General features: G+C 29.0%; 1 pseudogene; it reads left to right on the top strand.

Annotated features, from left to right (window-relative positions):
- LOC145961410 (aminopeptidase N-like) overlaps positions 1 to 16001 on the top strand; it is a 28323-nt pseudogene extending 12322 nt beyond the window's left edge.
- The last annotated feature ends 4194 nt before the right edge of the window (positions 16002 to 20195 follow it).

The following is a 20195-nucleotide window of genomic DNA, read 5'->3' as shown; positions in this document are numbered from 1 at the left end:
AGTAATAAAAAACAAATATTTCACAAATATTTAATATTTAATAATAAAAACATAAGCTCAGAAAAGTTTGAAGTAATATTTATTTGTAAACATTAATTCAAACTTAACAATTAACTTTATACTATTATTAAATATTACATTTAAAAAAATTATACACATACATATATGAGAAATAAAGTTATTATTATTTCAATTTATTCTTATTTGAATTGATTCTCTTCACATATTTAGCGTAATATGATTTACAAAGGCTAGGATTTTAGAATTAAATGGTGCTAACAAATTACTTTGTTACATTGTAATTATTATTAATTCTATATTTTACAAGAGCAATCTGGAAACGCCGCGCTTGATGTGTTCGGTGTGTATACATGAATGTGTGTATGTGTGCGCGTATGTTTTAAAATTAACGCGGAAGAGAAACTTAATATAAAATATAATAATGATACATTCCCATACGGAAAATAATTGGTATTAGATATCCACTAGATATCCTTCATGGGCACTAAGGATATCCATAAATAAAATGTTGCGTCCGCGGAACGATATATCTCAAATCGCGCGCAACACAACGATCGGCACTCGCGCACACGCTCGCGCACATGGAAATAACACTCGTGTTAAAGGAACGCAAGAACTTTAATAACATCAGAGAACACAGAATGTAACAGATATAACGATAATAATCACACGGGAAATCGAGACGCGTCCGCCCAGCTTGACAGCTGGCTTCCAACTCAGCTGACTCTCGTTGTTTATAAACAATTGACCACGGGATCCGGACAACGGCAGGGCCGCCATGACTCGGGCGCGCGCGTAACACTGCCCCTCCTCTTCAAGATTGTCGTCCCGACAATCAGCAAGGGGCTCGATGACCAATCTTCGCGGACTCCAGGGACCCCGAACGATATCTTGCTCTCCCTGAGCTGTTGCTCCCGGTTACCGAGCTTCGCTCCGACCAGGCCCCAATCCACTGGGCAGACTCCCAATCGATTCCTTTCAGGGAGTTGGCCAGACCCCCAAGAATCGACTCCAGGGCAGCCTCCCATTTCAATCATCTTCCTCGTGCCCGGCGCAAGTCTTTTTTTTCTGTCCCTTTTCCTGTCCTTTCCGTGCCTTTCTTCGGACAAGAGGGGGGTATCCACCGTGGACCCATCGTCCTAAAAAGACTCCCCAAGTACCTGCCTCGGCATTCGCCCTCCGGCCCACGGGAAAATCACGGCTCAAAAACCGTGGGCGAGGCAGCCTTCAATTGAAGATTTCTACTTCTGAAGTTTCGGCCAGATCACTCCGACGCGTCTCCAAAATTTTCTTCCCTTTAAATAAAAAACAGTAAAACGAGTAACTAGTAACACTAATTTTCATTAAGTTTCCCTTTTTATCTCTTTCGGGCCTCGGATGTAAAACCATTGCCTAATCAATTTACAATTTGGTAGTCCCTCCCACAATTCTTCGAAGATTACTCAACTATTACAAATACACGAATGCCCCTTACAAAAATATTCGGAATCAATACAACCATTTTCCTAATAAACACTAAAAAAACCACAACGAATATTGCCGTCCAGGCATTCTAAGAATGAGGAATTACCCCTATTCGAGATACATCCGCACAAATTTTAAACACAACAGCTTATTCTTTAATAAGTTATATTCCGAAACAAAACATTTTTAACATAACGATTTTTTTATAAACCACGCGAGCCGATCTAACCGCGTGAAGCCGCTCTTACAGAATAACAATTATTCATAATATTGGAGCGACTTAGCTGGATCGTTTGCCTCCTCTCCCCCCTTTCTCGGAGCATTTCGCCGCAGCTGCTCCGTATACTCCGTCCGCTGCCGCATTCGTCCTTCACGGAGCGTTGCCATTTTTAACGCCAGGATGTTCTTTTCATTCTCGGGATTCTCAGATCCTTTCATTCCCGGGATTCTCAGATCCTTTCTCCCCGGGATTCTGGTATCCCGGACGAGCCCCCAAAAATGTTGCGTCCGCGGAACGATATATCTCGAATCGCGCGCGACACAACGATCGGCACTCGCGCACACGCTCGCGCACACGGAAATAACACTCGTGTTAAAGGAACGCAAGAACTTTAATAACACCAGAGAACACAGAATGTAACAGATATAACGATAATAATCACACGGGAAATCGAGACGCGTCCGCCCAGCTTGACAGCTGGCTTCCAACTCAGCTGACTCTCGTTGTTTATAAACAATTGACCACGGGATCCGGACAACGGCAGGGCCGCAACGCGGGCGCGCGCGTAACAATACAAAAAACAGTCATTAGAAATGCTATAGATATCCAAATGTCCGCATTTCGAAGTTTCGTAGATATCTACAGGATATGTAAATCAATATCCTGTAGATATTCGTACAACATTCAGTGGATATTTATATATAGATACATTTATTATTAATATAGATACATTTACTATTATGTATTGATATTGATTTTTGCAAGGACATTTATTCTTTTATAATAAATATATGACGGAATTCGCCATAAAAAAAAATTAACCGTCTGCGGTTAATTTTTGGAGCTCTGGGGCTCCTCTCACAAAAGATAGAAGAGATACGGCTATAACAGTCTTCGAGCTAATACGCTCTTTGACCGATAAGCTATGACTCGCGGAACCAGTGCCGCGGTCTTATATATTGTCTTAGATTGGATATGGATCCCTTTCGGGTTAGGCGTTTTCCTTTTACCTAGCGGCAAAGCGTGAAACTCGTGGATATATATGAATATCCAATGGATATCTTTGGTAGCTACTTGATGGATATACACTCACATTCAAAAAAACGGAATACTAAATTTTAGCAAAATATTTTAATATCTTTTAATGGCAACATATTAGCAAAAATCACCGTATTGATATGAAATAAAGCTCAAATTAATCAGTCCTCTTAAAAATTAAAAAAACCAAATTTGAGTTACAAAAAATGTTTTACAAAATGACAAATGCTGAAGATAGACTTTGAGAAATAGAAAACAAATTATTTTTTTAAACTGCTGCATTGCTCAGGAAAATCGACTCCCTGGTGCAAATATGTTTTTAAGCTTATTTATTTCTTAACAAATTCATATTTTAATAAATTTTTTATCTTTTTTGATAAAGTTACACCGTTTTGAAGAAAATGTTATAAAATGAAACTATCCTTGTAAAATCTGCAATTCAGAAATAAATTATCATGGAAAACTTTTTCAAAAAAGAAATTAAAGTGTAACTCGATCCAAGATGCTTCATAGAGATAGACGATTAGATTCAAATCTTTCCTCAAAACGATATAACTTTATCAAAAAAGATCGTAGAAAATTGATTAAAATATGAATTTATTAGGAAATAAATGGGCTTAAAAACTCATACATTTTTGCACCAGAAAACAAGAATTTTTGTAAAACTTTTGTACCAGTTAAAAAAAAATTTGTTTCCCATTTCTCAAAGTCTATCTTCAACGTCTGTCATTTTAAAATATCTTTTGTAAAATATTTTTTGTAACTCAAATTTGTGTTTTTACTTTTTAAAAAAAATGTTCAGGTTTTAATTTGAGTTTTGTTTAATCTTAATACGATGATTTTGGGCTGATTTATTGTTATTAAAAGATGTTAAAAAATTGTGCTAAAATTTAGTGGCTCGTATTTTTTGTGTGTGAATGTAGATATGTGGATAATATGTGTACATTTAGTAGATATTTCTGGTAGCTATTTAGTGGATATAGATATGTGGATGTTATATATACATCTACTAGTTATCTATAGAGGATATGGACCTCATATAGACATTTAGACATTTATTAGATATCTATTAGATAAATTTTTCCGTGTGGGTTTAAATTCAAATATATAAATTCTGCATATTCCACACTACATAACTATGACTACACAGAAGATAATTCTTTCTCACATTATGTTATTATTTATTAGGACTGCGCAACAACATAACATAATGTAACAGAGAATAATCTTCTATATAGTCACATAATTATGACTATATACAAGTTTTTAGGGTTGCGCAGCAACATAACATAATGTAAGAGTAAATATTAGGGCTGCGCAGCAATATAACATAATGTAAAAATGAATATTAGGGTTGCGCCGCAACATAACATAATGTAAAAATGAATAATCTTCTGCGAGCCACATAATTATGACTATATACAAGTTTTTAGGACTGTGTAGTAACATAACTGCAATCATAGAAGTTTATATATTTGCTGCGTAGCCAAGAATGATTGTAGAAATATCATATAATGATAATTATATGGCTATGCAGAAGATTATTTTCTCTCACATTATGTTATATTATTTATTATTATAACTATGCTGCAAATAAAAATAATTATTATTAATAATAGAAAGAGAGAAAAGCTTACCTATTTAGGAACATTTTCTTCAGATATGTCCATATTTTGTAAAACTTTTTTTCTGATAAATATAACTTCAAAATAAATAACTTCACAATTATTCTTTATTCTTGCACTAGACTGAACTAGAACTGAACTTGCACTGAATCAGTGCAAGCGAGAATTAAGAGTATAGGAGTATTGGAAATAAAAAACGCTTGAAGTGCAAGAGTAACATGACGTCACATCCCAGGCAGCACAGTGACATCTTCAGGACGTCCAGGACGGACATTACGGATATCCTGTGGATATCCTAATTTATTCCTAGGACATACTCAGGATATCCTGAGAAAGAACAAAAAATACCCGAATATTAGTTCCTAAGACATTCTCAGGATATCCTGTTAAGCATCCTCAGGATATCCGTCGGATAGCCTCAGAATGTTCTCTCATTCAGTATGTAATATTATTGAAACATTATTGCTGCCATATTTCAAATATTTGAAATATTATACTTTTTAATAGTATTACAGAAATATTTCATGACCGTTTGTGTAACACTTCTGCTATGTTTCACTGTCCGTAATCATTTCAAATCGGCAACTTTGTCGAAAGATTTTAATAATATTACTGAAATATTATTATTCGTTTCTGATAAATGAATATCTTGGAAATTTATAAAAATATATAAATGCCCTCGCGGTATTAAGAATACTTTAATACGCAATAAACGTGCTATTTTCCATTTATCCGATTAATTTCAAATAATTTGTTTTTAAATTATTTTAAATTAAGTCAGTTTATCAGAAAACTGGCTAAAAAGAAGAAATATAGTTCGGATCTTATGTTATCCTTTATATAGCGCCTTCTTGTTGAAAAATTGAATACGATCCAAACAGCACACGAACGTCTCTTGGATCTCCTAAGGATGTCCTGCACGAATATAGGAGATATGCTGAGGATATCTGTTTGTAATTTTCGTACATTCTGAGGATGTCCTGAGGAATAGTAAATGAATGCCTCACATAAAGCCTAGATATATCCTCAGGAGATTCTATTTCAAAGTCCTAAAGATATTTGCAGGATGTCCATAGGAAATCTTATAACTCTTGAAACATCTGCAATACATCCTAAATTGGTCCAGAATATATCGTTGAGGTGCTTTATATGCTATTTTCAGGATTAATTTAGGTTATATCCAGCATATTTTTTCGCATATTTTATATCGCATTGCTTGATTTGGCAGTTTATATGCCAAATATATGTTTGTATATGCAACGCATATATAATTTTTTAAATTTCTTCTTAAATAATCCTGAAAACATATGCTGGACATAATCTAAATTAATCCTTCAAGTAGCATATATATAGTACACCGAAAGAATTGTACTCTCAACTTGAGAATATGCCACTTATCTTTAGAATATATTCTACTAAATAGACGCTAAGAGAATCCTCTTAAATTAAGAAGAAAATCTTCGAAAGAGATATTCTTATTAAATATTCTTATTAGATATTCTTAACATACAAATAAAAATTTCTTTAGATTTAATAAATTTTGCTGAAGTCAAAGAAATTTAATTATTGGTCTAAAAGTCTTTTTCCGTCTAATTTCAAATAATCTGTTTAATATTCTGAATCCTAACAAGGAATCCAGATTATTACACAAATTATTTTAAATTCAATTTAAAATTAAACTGATAAACAGATGATGTCAGAAAGAGGATCCTGCTCAAATGCACATAATCAGAGAACCTGTGTGTGAACAATGTCCTCTTTTTCGCACCACTGCTAAGAAAAAAAAAATACTTTAGATCTTACGTTAATACAAGTCCTTTATATACATTTTATGATAAATATTGCATACGAGAAAAGTTAAGAGTGGTGTCGCTGCGTAGCGGCAAATGAAGAAACATGTGTCATTGCACTGCACGCATGTCCCACACGCGGAAATCAAGTTGCGGCGCAGAAATCGCAAATTAAGAATATATTCTTATTCATTAAGAATATTTATTAAGAGAACTTATAAAGTATACATTTCAAGAATACAATTTTTCAGTGTATCAATCACATATTTTCTGAACTAATTTGGGATGTAATGAGGAACACAAAAAGATATCCTTAAAATATTTCTTATAGCCACGCAGGGTTCCCTTAAAAATTCCAAAAAAACATCCTGAGCTGTTTGGATTATGATCCTAAAAACGTCTTGTGCTGTCTAGATAAGGAACACAAAAGGATATCCTTAAAATATCTCTTACAGTTCCGCAGGACTCCCTTAAGAGATCCAAAAAATATTCTGAGCTGTTTGGCTTTATATCATATCCTGAATAAATCCTGCGTATATCTCGAGGATATTTAGGATATATTCAGGATCATCCTGAGAATATCTTGTGCTGTTTGGGAAGTTAGTTAAGTTTGGTGTAGCATCGCGTAGCGGCAAAGCGGAGAAACACATTCTAAATATGTAATATTATATATTTCCAAACAAACAAATATAAAACTTTTTCTGAAATATTTCAGATACAAAGCTACAATTGAAATGTTAATGAAATATTTCTAAACATTATAATATTTTAGTAATATTACATGCCGAATGAGTTAAGCATTTATGGACTTATAAGCTTTGTTTTCACTCATTCCAGATAGTAAAAAACTCATCTAAAATGTGTTCACGATGTCTTGAGGAGTTTTATAAAATGTCTTCGGGATAGTCTTGGATATGCCTCAAGACATGTTTGGATAGGATATGTACGTATAGGATGATATTAGGACTTTTTATATTTGAATTTAATAAATATACATAGTGAACTCTCTAATGGAACAATGGACATTAAAGGAAGATTTATACCTTGTTGAAATTTTTAACATCTTAAAATTATTTCAAATATTTTATTATAATTAATGAAGTTCGCAAATATACACATAAAATATTTAACATTAACATAAATATCTTAGAAATATCCCAGAGTATCCTGGACATATTCAGGATAATTCTGAAATTGTCCCAGGATATCCTAGACATATTCAGGATGATCCTGAGGATCTTGTGCTATCTGGGATATTAAATAAAATAAAATAAATAAACAGAATAATATTAATAATATTATTTATTATATTATTATTTATTATTTATAGATTATATATTATTATTTATTATATTATAAATTGTGAAAATGTTTATATTATAAATTTGACAAAATTTTAATTTTTATAATCTTTTTATAATTTTTTTATAAATTTTTAACCTATTACATTTTACTATTAGTCAAATATTACCTTTTGTAATTGGTATTGGTTATAACGATTGATTTGCCAAGAGAATCTCTCTATTTTTCAGCCGTTCGGAATCGGCATTAAACTGTAGGTCCCATATACGTGTGATAATCTGGTGCGCAACACAGGTATATAAAAGAGAGAGATCACTATGTTCGGACACGAACAAAAGGACTATGAATGAAGATAACGATTGATTTAACGCGATTGTAACTTTTATTATATTTTAACTTTATTTAACTATATGAGATATTGAGATATTAAACTATAAATATTATAAAACCTTTTAAATATTGTAAAATCTTTTTTATTTTAACCTTTAAGATCTTTACATTTGACAGTTACTTTACTTTCGTTTGAAATTGCACACGAGTGCTTTGCACTGCTTACTCTATCTCCAGACCGAAGGCAGTGCAGTGAACTCGTGCACTCAGGTCAGCTACACTGGAATAACGAACAGTTACACCAGTTCCGGAATAAAAAACGCTTTAGTGTACACTTTTTGAACTAGTTCAGTTAGTGCAGGAATAAAGAACAGACCTTATAACTTCACAATTTAATAATAATTACTGACAACAATTTATTATCATCAATAACAATAATTTGACATATAGGGTTATGTCAATTATTATTCCCGCCACTACTTCGAGATGTCTTAACTTCAACTCAAGTATAATTCCCTATACGGTTGCTTAGAACGAATCTTATTGGTGAATCATTTTGCTTCTTAGATTCACTCGCAGCCAATGAGAAGACGTATAGACGAAATAATATTTATTTTTCTGCTTTTTATTAATAAAACAAATAACGATAATTATATGCTTGAAACCTTCCTTGATTAATAAGAAATTGATGTGCAAAAGATGATATCGAAATAAAGTTTAAAGTTTAAAGTTATCGAGAATACCCGTTACAATCAACTCGATAACGCATATTCCCTTTACCGTAGGTTTGCAGTAGTCGGGAGTAAAAAAGCTTTTTCATTTTCACTAATTTTAGATTAGATTGTTTTTATATAAATGTATAGATAATAACAAATAATATTATATAATCTAATGCAATTTGATTATTTATATAATTAAAAAATTGGATTAAATTTATGGATTTATTTATTATTGGATTAAATAAAATTTCTTGTACAACTATTATATATACTCAATTTTAGTGCAAAATAATTTCATATATATAATATTTTACAATCCGTTTTTCTATTTACTTATAATTTTTGATACCTTTTTTATCTGGGTAAATGTACAAAAACAGATACTTATATTGATAAATCTATCTGAAAGAATTATAGTCGCTATATAATTTATTTGTTATCGGTAGGATATTATCGAGTCAATTACGATATCGAGAACTGGCGAAGAATTGCAAGTTATCTAAATTCTAAAAATTATATGAAAATACATGTTTTGAATCGTGCCCAAATTATCGATGACGCATTCCACTTAATGATAACAAACCAACTTAATTCCACTGTATTCTGGAATATTACGAAATATCTATCACGAGAAACAAACTACGTGGCATGGTATCCTATGTTCAAAGCTTTGGAATATCTGTCCAATATCTTTCGATTTTCGGAAACAAATTTTGAAAACATCAAGGTAAATATTATAAATTTTCAATAATGATGTTAAATATACTAAAACATACTTATTACATATATTAATAATTATTAATCATTATTACATATATTAATAATTAATAAATATTACATATATTAACAAAAATTACATATATTAATAAATTATGCGCTTTTATAACAATAATTATCATATACTTTTCAAAAAGAGACATACAATAAAATACATGTAGCTAAAAAAATTTGATTACATTTTTTTAATATATTTTGGATGAAAGATAATCTATTTGTAAATTAATATTCGAATAGATTATGTAGGGGAGACCGGAGACAAAAGTAACAGCGTCATGAAAGTAACAAGCCTCCTACTAAACTACACAATATGTTGAATAATTTATACTATATATATTACTTATACTTTACCCACACAGAACATGACATCCATTGGAGGTCCATATAACCTCCATACCTCCATGTGACCTCTATCTCCACGGTGGATGTTCAATGGATCTCTAATAGGAATCCATATTATCTCCACGGTAGATGTCGTTTGTAAATTCATCATGGATGTCCATTAGACGTCGATTATGGATGTATGATAGATGTGTACACATTTCTCTTAACATAAATAATTTTTATCAATTATTTTTCCTAGTATTGGTAAATATTATTTTTTGTTACTTTATCTTATATCTCACTAATAATTATAGTCAGTGGAAGTAAAATTTCACTGTAAAATCAGTAATCGCGCTAGTTCGTTCGTTTGCCGCTATGGTGCGCTATTTTTCTCGTACTTGAGTTTTAGTCATGAGAATTATATAAAGCTTGCAAAAGGCGACAGATAAAATTAAAAGTATTACTTCGATCTAACTTCTGATACAGTTTCAATAGAGGAACTTCAGATATTAAATCGATTTTATAAGTCGGACAAGTAAATGTCCGGCCAAACGAAAATGATCCGTTCATTATCTATTTGTTACTCCATATAACGTACATATGACATCCATGAAAGCTCGACAAAATATCTATAATTACTCCATATAACGTATATCTGACATCCATAAGAGCTCCACAAAATATCTATAATTACTCCATATAACGTACATATGACATCCATGAACGCTTCATTCAATATCTATAATTACTCCATATAACGTACATATGACATCTATGAATACGTCTAATGGATGTCGAATGGAGGTATGAAATGCGGAACTGTGGATGTCTAGTAGATGTTTACGGGACGTTTTATGGACATGGTCTAATGGAGGTTTCAAATCTCCATGGTAAACGTCTAGTGGACATCCATTAGAGGTTTTTGTTCCGTGTGGGTATAGTTAAACGCGTACGTCCCGATTCTCTTCCTTTTCAGCTAATTGTTGTAGAACGATTGCACCAGTTGCACATGCAGGAGTGAAATTAGTGTATTTGCATTATTCACCTAAGTATTTCTTGTTTTAGTTTTTTTGTATCTATGCCTAATTAAAGTGTATATATTGACGTAATTATTTGCCGGTGTATTCTTCTAAAATGTATTCATAAGTTTTTATAGTTAATTTGGCTAAGGTTTGCATCATATTTAGATTATAATGCTTTTATTCTAAAAAATGTGTTTGGGGACAAATGTAACACGACACTTTGTGGACGAAAGTAACATGTTTCAATGCTTAGAATGTAAGAGCTGGTCCCATAATAACTGTACCAAAGGCGATTCTTATTACGTATGCCATAATTGTGATTCGGAATAGATATCAATCTCTTTTGTATAAGTAATTATCATACAATTTTTACACTATTATTTAGAATTAAACTATTATTTAGACTTAAAAAAGTAGAAAACTGGTGTGATATTAAATATAATTATTTTATGATATTACTTATAATTATTTTGCTTAACGAAGATTATTTCTTTTAAGCTTTTCAAAGATGATAAAAATAAATATTTATTTTATTTTTTATTTTAACATAACATAATACAAAATAATAAAAGTTATCTCGCTTAATAAAAGATTATAATAAAAGTTGCCTTAAATTGAAAAAAGTCATATTTATTTTATTTTCTCGAAAATAAGAACTGGTACTTTTATCCCCATACTATGTTACTTTTGTTCTAGTATAAAAGTAACAATCAACGTACTTGCGAGAAACTATAGTAGTTCTTTAAATATCCATTATTTGAGATTGAAACATAGGTATAATAATAGAACAATAAATGGAGTTTTTTTAGCATATAATCTTTTTTTATATATCTAACGATAATTAATTAGTGACCTATAATACAAAAAATGTTACTTTTCCCCGGCCTCCTCTATTAATTATAAGAAGTTGGAGAGGGAAAAATTTGAGAATTGTTGCCATTTCCATCACAGCATGATATTCATAATGACGATTTAAATATCATCAATTTTGAGATACAAAATTAGTAGGAAACATATATATTAGTTATCTGTGTGTTTAATACACAAACAGTTAAAAAGTTGTTGCATTATATTATACATATAATGTCCAAATGTATGTCTACATGTCTACAATATATGCATAGAATGTATGCACTTCTGTATGTTTATTTTATGATATGGACATGTGTTAAGCATGTGTGAATGTGCACATAAAAAAATACAAATTTGTGTGTAAATACGTATATAATAAGTACAGCTATATAATAGATATCTTTATAAAAAAAATTCACAGCTTTTTACTAACGTAGAACGTTCTTTATATATAAAATCATGTAAAATATAATTGCGGAAGGTATCTTTTTATATAGCAAAATATAATGCAAGAATCGAAAAATATAAAATTTATGTCAATTAACAATATATATGCACTTATATATTTAGATGGAAATGAGTAACTTATTATACGATTTGCTTGACAAACTTGGATACAATGAAGTTTCCAATGAACACGATCTTACAAAGAGTTTAAGAGTGGAGGCTGCGAAATGGACATGTAATCTTGATGGTCGCATATGCATAGAAAAAGCCCAACATAACTTAAATCGACATCTCGCAGATCCCGAAAAAAATACGTAATTTTTCTTGTATATTCCCGATCATTTTAATTTAATTGTTTTGTATATACATGTGCAATGTTTATTACATTATTTGATCAAAATTTAACTTTATTAGATTATGTTATAAAATTATAATTTGTTAAATTATTTGATCAAAATATTAGGTTAATATATGCAAAACTTTTATAACAGAATTTGTTTTATTATTGATTTTGTTATTGAATCCCGTAGGCTTTTGCCATGGTGGAAAGAATGGACATACTGTCAAGGTTTAAGAGTATTGTACTATTCTCTTAGCAATGAAGATTCTCCTTGGTGGGGAGTATATCGTCTGGGAAAAGAAAAATTTGACACTAAATTTTTAAAATATCTGTCTTGCCCTGAAGATTCACAATTTATCAAAGACTATTTAAATCTAATAAAAAATAATAGTACAACATCGATTATGTTTTTAAAAGATTTTTCCGATCAAGATTATATTAATTATTTTCTTTTTACTATCGCGAAGCATGCAAAGAATTCTGCAGTACTCAGTTTCATATTACACAATCTTGCAAATATAAAACCTAAGTAATACAGTTTTCTCCGTAAATATATATCTATCATTTAACAATTTATGTGTGTATCAATAAATTTATTATTTTACTGTTATAGACAAGTTAGCGAGTATGCAACGTTTATTATTATTATTAATCATGTTTATTCTACAAATCAACTCAGAGAGGTAAAAATTGCATGTGTTTATATATATATATATATATATATATATATATATATATATATAAAATAAATAACCATAATGCGACATCAATTTATCATTAAATATTGTTGTTCAATATAATCAAAATAATCTGTTTTAGATAAACGACTTCCTAACAAATATATTTATTAGTCTATTTCCAATTGAATTAAGTGAATATAAGAAGGTAACATGGTTTTCACATATGAAAAAGAAAGATGTGAAAGTAAAGGTAAATTTTATGAATATCATTTTATCGAATATACATATATTCCGTTATTAATCGTTGATATTTTTTGTTTTCATATAGAATATATTAATTTAGTCACAGTATCTCAAAGCGACAAGCAAAAATTAATGTTATCTAATTTCTTTTATAAAATAACCATATTTTTATTTCTAATTTCCAAAAATATACTGTTTTTAAAATACACTTCTCAAAAAAAACAAATAGAGAATACTTTTTGTACCCTAAAAATTGGGCTATTTTCAAACCGCCGAAACTCGTCGAAAAATCATCGTAGATAAAAAATTAGAAAAGCAAGCTTGAAAGCTTCGAAGCTTGAAGTTTCAACTTTAATGCGCAGTTGGTGGTTTTTAAAATTTTTTTATCTTCCTTATTCTGCGTTTTAAAAAAGAACACACTGTTTAATTCCTTAAAATTATATATTTTTAACACGCAACTTAACTCTTGATATAAAAGGGGCCGTGGAGCTGGGACGATTGTGTCAGGGATAAAATAAAATATTCTTTGCTAATAAACTCTGTTACGATACTTTATTGGAAAGCGAAACGACCCGACACTCGCGTGATTACTGCGTAATGACGAGTGCACGAAGATAAAGAGATGCGCATACCGGGGAGGATCGACAAAAGAAAAAAGTCTTTAACTGAGAATCTATTACATATCGCCACGGGAGTCGCCACATAAGACGATATAACATTAACAATAAAATTTTCTCAAGAAATTCACCTCAAGTTCTATAAATTACATTTTCTCTGCGAAAAGCTTTTTTAAATATTTTCCTCCGACTTTTTTTGACCGAGTAATATAAAAAATAAATACAATTTTGAAAATAAACCAGCATTTTTTAGATATGATGTTGATACTCGGCGAAAAATTGTCGTAGACAAAAAATAAAGAAAGCATTTTGAAGCTTGAAATTTCATCTTTAACGCGCTCGTTATCTCGCTATCGTTAGTTTTTTTAATTTTTTATCTTCCTTGTTCTATGCTTTTAAAAAAGACATTGTTTTGTTTATTAAAATTACGTATTTTTGACACTCTGTAGTTCGATAAAAAATACTGGTTTATTTTCAAAATTGTATATTTGGTCAAAAAAATCGTAAGAAAATTTAAAAAAAAGCGTTTTGGCGAAAAGCGTTTCAGGCAAAATGTAGTTTATGAAATTTTAGTTGAATTTCTCGAGAAAAATTTTTTTATCAAGTTTCGGTGTGTTAAAAATATATAATTTTAAGGAATTAAACAATGTGTTCTTTTTTAAAGCGCAGGATAAGAAAGATAAAAAAATTTTTTAAAATCACCAATTGCACGTTAAAGTTGAAGCTTCAAGCTTCAAAATACTTTTTTTATTTTTTGTCTACGATGATTTTTCGACGAATTTCAGCGGTTTAAAAATAGCCCAATTTTTCGGGTACAAAAAGTGTTCCCTATTTTTTTTTTAGTAGTGTATTATAATTCTTAGTGAATAAGAGAGTGAGAAAGAACATGGGAGTAAGCGAAAGCAAAAGAGAAAGAGAATTTCTTTACTTGGAAATTTTAGTGATCTTAATAAAAAATAGATTTATATAAATTTGAAAAGAGAATTTATAGCTTTGAGATGTTAAATAGCTCTTAGTTAAATAAATTGAAATATTTTTTCAATATGATTGAGAGAGTTATTAGGTAATGTGATTAGCATACTCTAATATTACATGAGTCATTTGTTAAACTAAAACTGTGATAATTATAGGTTAACACAATAATTAATGCAATGGCCTGCTAGATATAATAATTATAATATTATAATATAATGATATTTTCTCTGTAATAGCCATATCTCTTATAAATTTCTAATTTTATATTTAAAATCGCTAATTCTAAATTCTGTGAATTTTTATTTGTCAAGAGTTACTTACAAAATATTACTTATAAACATTCTTTGCAGACATAAGAATTGTTAAATAAAATATAGTGCAACACTATGCACATAAAGTAATAGTACACGTAGTATAATAGCAGTATGATTTCATTTTTGTTTCAGCAACTTCATCTCGATATTTTTTCGCCTACGCTTTTTTATAGGGATTAGGGATTATTTATTTTAATAAAAATCTTAAATTAAGACTTCGATATTTAGTATCGCATTGAGGAAAGAAATGTATTCCATGTATAACGATTTATTTTGAAAGAAAAATTAATTTTCTCTGAAACTGAGGTTATAACTGTCATCTGCATTTCACTTTTTCTTCCTAGTTCGAAAAATTTAAATTTATGTTTCACATTTAGAGCTTTACTAATTTCTTAAAATTCATATCACTTTATTCGATTGCTGGCAAATTTTTTACAAATATGCGAAACCTGCATAGAAATCGACATAGTAATTTAAAATGTTTACAAACTTATAAATTCCGTTTTTTCTTCGGGATAACTAAAATTTTGATTCTGAGAAGAGAATATAATCTTCATAATCTATAATTATTATTTATTCCAATTATATTTAAGATTATTATTATAAATAAAATGTTTATAATATATATATATATATATATATATATATGTATGTATATGTATATATACGAGATAATATTTAATATAGTATTTATTGATAATTGATAGTTGCTATTCACTAATAATTAATATCGATATAATCTGTTTTAGACAAGCGAATTGAATAGATATGTCGAAGAGGTCGAAAGTATTAAGCAATATATTTTAAATATTCAAAGCAAGATACAAACACGTTTTTTCGAAATCAAAAGTCAAAAAAATTACTTTCAGAATTTTGTAAAATATCAATAATATCCGTTTAATGAAAGTAATAATTATGATGCGAATATATCTATATATCTTTCTTTAAAATAGTTATTTATAATGTTTACAGTTATCGATTTATTATTTATGCTTATGTGCATTAATAATATATGATTAAATGCATTTACAAGGATTTATTTTATCCTGCAATTCATATTTGCACTGATGTTTTTATATCCTTATTTACATGAAGTAATGCAAAGTGTAAATTATATTTATAATTATAATATATAAATAATTATAATTAAATTATGTTATATTATAGTTAAATTAAATATAAATTGCATTCATAATTATAATATATAAATAATTATAATTAAATTATGTTATATCATAATTAAATTATGTTGTATTATATGAATAATTCTAATTATATTAAATGAGAAAGTATCTGCAATATATTTAACATTATATTATTAATGTACTAAAAATGTATCATCTAATTTAAATTGTATTCTGATTTATTTTTTAAATTGTATTTGATTCGTTCTATATTTGTAACTTTATTTATTAATATTTATTAATTTTATTATCTTGAATCAAATTTTTATTATAAGTATAATATAGGTATAATAATACATATTAATATTTAAATAATATCTGAAATTAAAAATTTATAAAACATATTATAATTCTTTAATATTTATATATACATACAGGGTGTCCCAGGTATCTTCCGTCCAAAAAAAAAGGCAGATTCTCTGGCCAATTTAAAAACGATTTTTCCTCAGCGAAAATGTCGAGGGAGATCATTATTTTTTGCATATTCCCAATTTTTGTCATCATGTATCTTTCTAACTAAGCCTTAAATTAAAATTCTATTAAAGTAAACTCTACCTAAAATTAACTAAAGAATGTGATTTTATTAATATTTTATTCCCATAAGTCTTAGTTTACGAAAAACTCTTTATTTTCAATCGTTTATAACTCGAAAACTATTAGTGCCGCGACATTTTCGCTGAGGAAAAATCGTTTTTAAATTGGCCAGAGAATCTGCCCTTTTTTTTGGACGGAAAATACCTGGGACACCCTGTATATAATAATAATTATATATATATATATATATATATATATATGAATGATAAATTGTTGTTATAAATTTAATATGTATTATTAATATTTTAAATATATAGTATTAATTGTTTGAAACTCATGAGCTTTGTAAATTTCATATAATTTTTAATTTATAATAAATCACATGGCACAATTTTCTTATACACCTACATGTCTATTTCTTTATACTTCTTGTTACATATATTTAAAGAAATGTAACATATATACACTCGCGTGCATTCGTGCGAATATTTACACACGCACGCGCGCACTAATGCAAACATATTATTTTACGCGCCTACATGAGCAAATAGCGATATTTTTGAATAAAAAAGAAATTATAATCATGAATCATTTTTTTCTGTAATTTATAACAATACAGAAATTATCAAATTTAATTCACTTGATGTCACATAAAAGTCACTGCTTTTTGTTAGATTGCTATATTGATATATAGATTAATATGTATATTCGTGAATCGCTGCATACTATCCGATTTCAATCCGAATTCAATCTTTGGATGTTCGTTTGAAAAACGGCGTTAATTACAAATTATTATTTAATAAATTTCTCTTTTCTAAAGCATCATAGAAATAATTCATATTTTAATTTATTTTTCATTGAGGAATATTGTGCTTCTTTAGTTCTGTTTGATTTAAGTTTAATTCCATGTCTCATATTTTATATTTATTCTTTTTTTCTTTTAACTGAAAAAAAATTTTATTTCCAGCTGTTTCTTTCTTTCTCTATTTGTTTATATTTTTGTCATGTGTTATGTTTAGATTCTACGTAAAATATTATTTCACATGCGCCATTAAATTGTTTTTATGTAAGTTTCACACAAACGAGTAGATGATTCTCTCTCAGCGTATATCCATGTTCTATGATAAGAAACATAGAGATATATTGTAAAACTAATTATTCGTTTGAATAGCATGACATTATAAGACAGTAAAATAATTCTCGTTGTTACATTTTATCAAAACAGGACCGCAAAAATCTATATAATCGTAGATAAAATATATTCGAGCTATGATTTATATTCTCTCCGCATATTGTAACGTTATAACTATAAAAAATAGATTGTGTTTTGATGATTATATCATGAAATATGTAGAGATATTCCTGTTAATCAATTTTCGCCTAAACATGCTATTTATATAACTTGTGTAACGTAATAATTTTTATGAAGAAATTTAAATGAATAGTATGCTTGAATGCAAACTATATAAAATCGTAATTGGAATTTCGCCCATATTGGATAATTTTGAAAGGCATAATTCACGAGTTATATTTTTTATTACTTTTATTATATACTCTGCGTACGAATTTAGAAGTCCAAGAAATACGAGTAGATTAGGATATTGTGTGAAATGGAATCAGGCACGATATACGTACATAAGGGGAACAAAATTCATCGGTATATTAAAATTTATTTCCAGCCTATCTCGGCGCTAGTAGAAACCTTTAGTTTTTTGCTTTGGTCCACCTACTGGACTTCCAAGAATAAATCCATGATTTTGTGAAGGCCGGTGTGACTCTAGGAGAAACTATTTTTGACCCTTATCTCCCGCGGTATCGGCGACACTCAATAAATGTCAATGAAAAAAAAAAATTGCCTGCACGGCAGAGATCAATTAGGAAAATGTAGAACGTTATGTACTTAAATAATCAATGACGGAATTGATATGTATCTTCTTTTGCCTCGCCGTGATATTTGTAAACCTCATCCTCTTCCTTTCGCGGCGAAAACAAAAAGAACTTATCTGTCTGCTAAAAATAACGATGGAATAAAGATGCTTTAAACGCGCGTGGTGAAAAATGCAAAAATGGAGGACGGAAGAAACAACTCTTTTGTAAGGACACTCTTCATATTATTAAATTCGAGAGATAAGCTCTGAAGAATTTGATGATCGTATATAAAACATATTTAATAGTCTTTTTTAAGAGATCTTATATTGATGCATGAAAGATATTTTCTAAGCAAAATCTTATTAATTTCTTCCTGTTTCCGAATTCTGTCTGTTCGAATATTGGAGTGAAGATAAAAACTGCGGAGCAAATTAGTAATGTAATTGATTCTAATAAGTGTCATTATTACGAGCAATTATGTTTAAGATACTTTTGATATTTTGTATGTATAAAAAAGCGTTTCTTTATATAAAGAGCCTTATAGGCATAAACGTGTCGCAAATGTTTGCCCCCGCAGTGTATATGCGATCCATAGGCTGCGGAGACATAAAAGTGAGAGTCCGGTATTACTCTTCGACTGTTCGAAGGTTGAAAGATCAATAATCGGGTTTAAAATGCGTCGATACATATGTGTAATTATTTGATTGTATAATATATGAATATAATGTAGTTGAAAGCAAAATTGAATTAATTTCCATCGATTGTTATCGACTGTATCGAGATTTGCCGTCGTAATTTTTTAAACTTTGTTTTGATTTCATTTACCGTTCGATATAAAGTTAATGTGAAATGTGTTATATAATATAATTATAATATATCTATGTTTAATATAGAATATCCATCAGGGTTTCTCTTTTTTAAAAAATAGGTCTATTAGAGCATAAATATGTGGAAATTCTAAACAATCTGCAATAATACTTGAAATATATTCGTTCATGTGAAGTATTCATATTTTTATATTATTATATTATAAATTGAAAAGATATTATAAGAAAGATCTTACATACAGGGTGAGACATTTAAAATATTACAAGCCATTCTTGAAAGTACACATTATACCTATGAGAAATACAGAAAATTACATTTATTATATGTTTATATACGTCTATAAATATCTAATAGCCATCTTTCCAACCTATCATTTCTCACTGGATAGCAAAAATTGTTTTAAGTAAAAGGTATTTCATTTAAAAGAAAAAAAAGCAATATATACATATTAGTCTGAGTTTGGGGTGTAAGTGCCAAAATATAAAGATCAATCTAGATTTTTTAAATGGAACCACTCTATTTTTTTTTTATATAAATCGATTCGTCACAAATATTGGCATAAAAAGTTATAAAGATACAATGGCTAGAAATTGAAGTTTAAAAAATATTATATATTTTACTTTGACATTTTATATAAATTTTATATAAATTGTGAAATACCGTAAAATATTTATTCTTCC

This window comes from Camponotus vicinus, unplaced genomic scaffold, assembly GCF_025532165.1.
Source record: "Camponotus vicinus isolate PSW18456_S1 unplaced genomic scaffold, iyCamVici1.0 SCAF_11, whole genome shotgun sequence".
Lineage (NCBI taxonomy): Eukaryota > Metazoa > Arthropoda > Insecta > Hymenoptera > Formicidae > Camponotus > Camponotus vicinus.
This window is presented reverse-complemented; position numbering and strand designations above follow the sequence as displayed.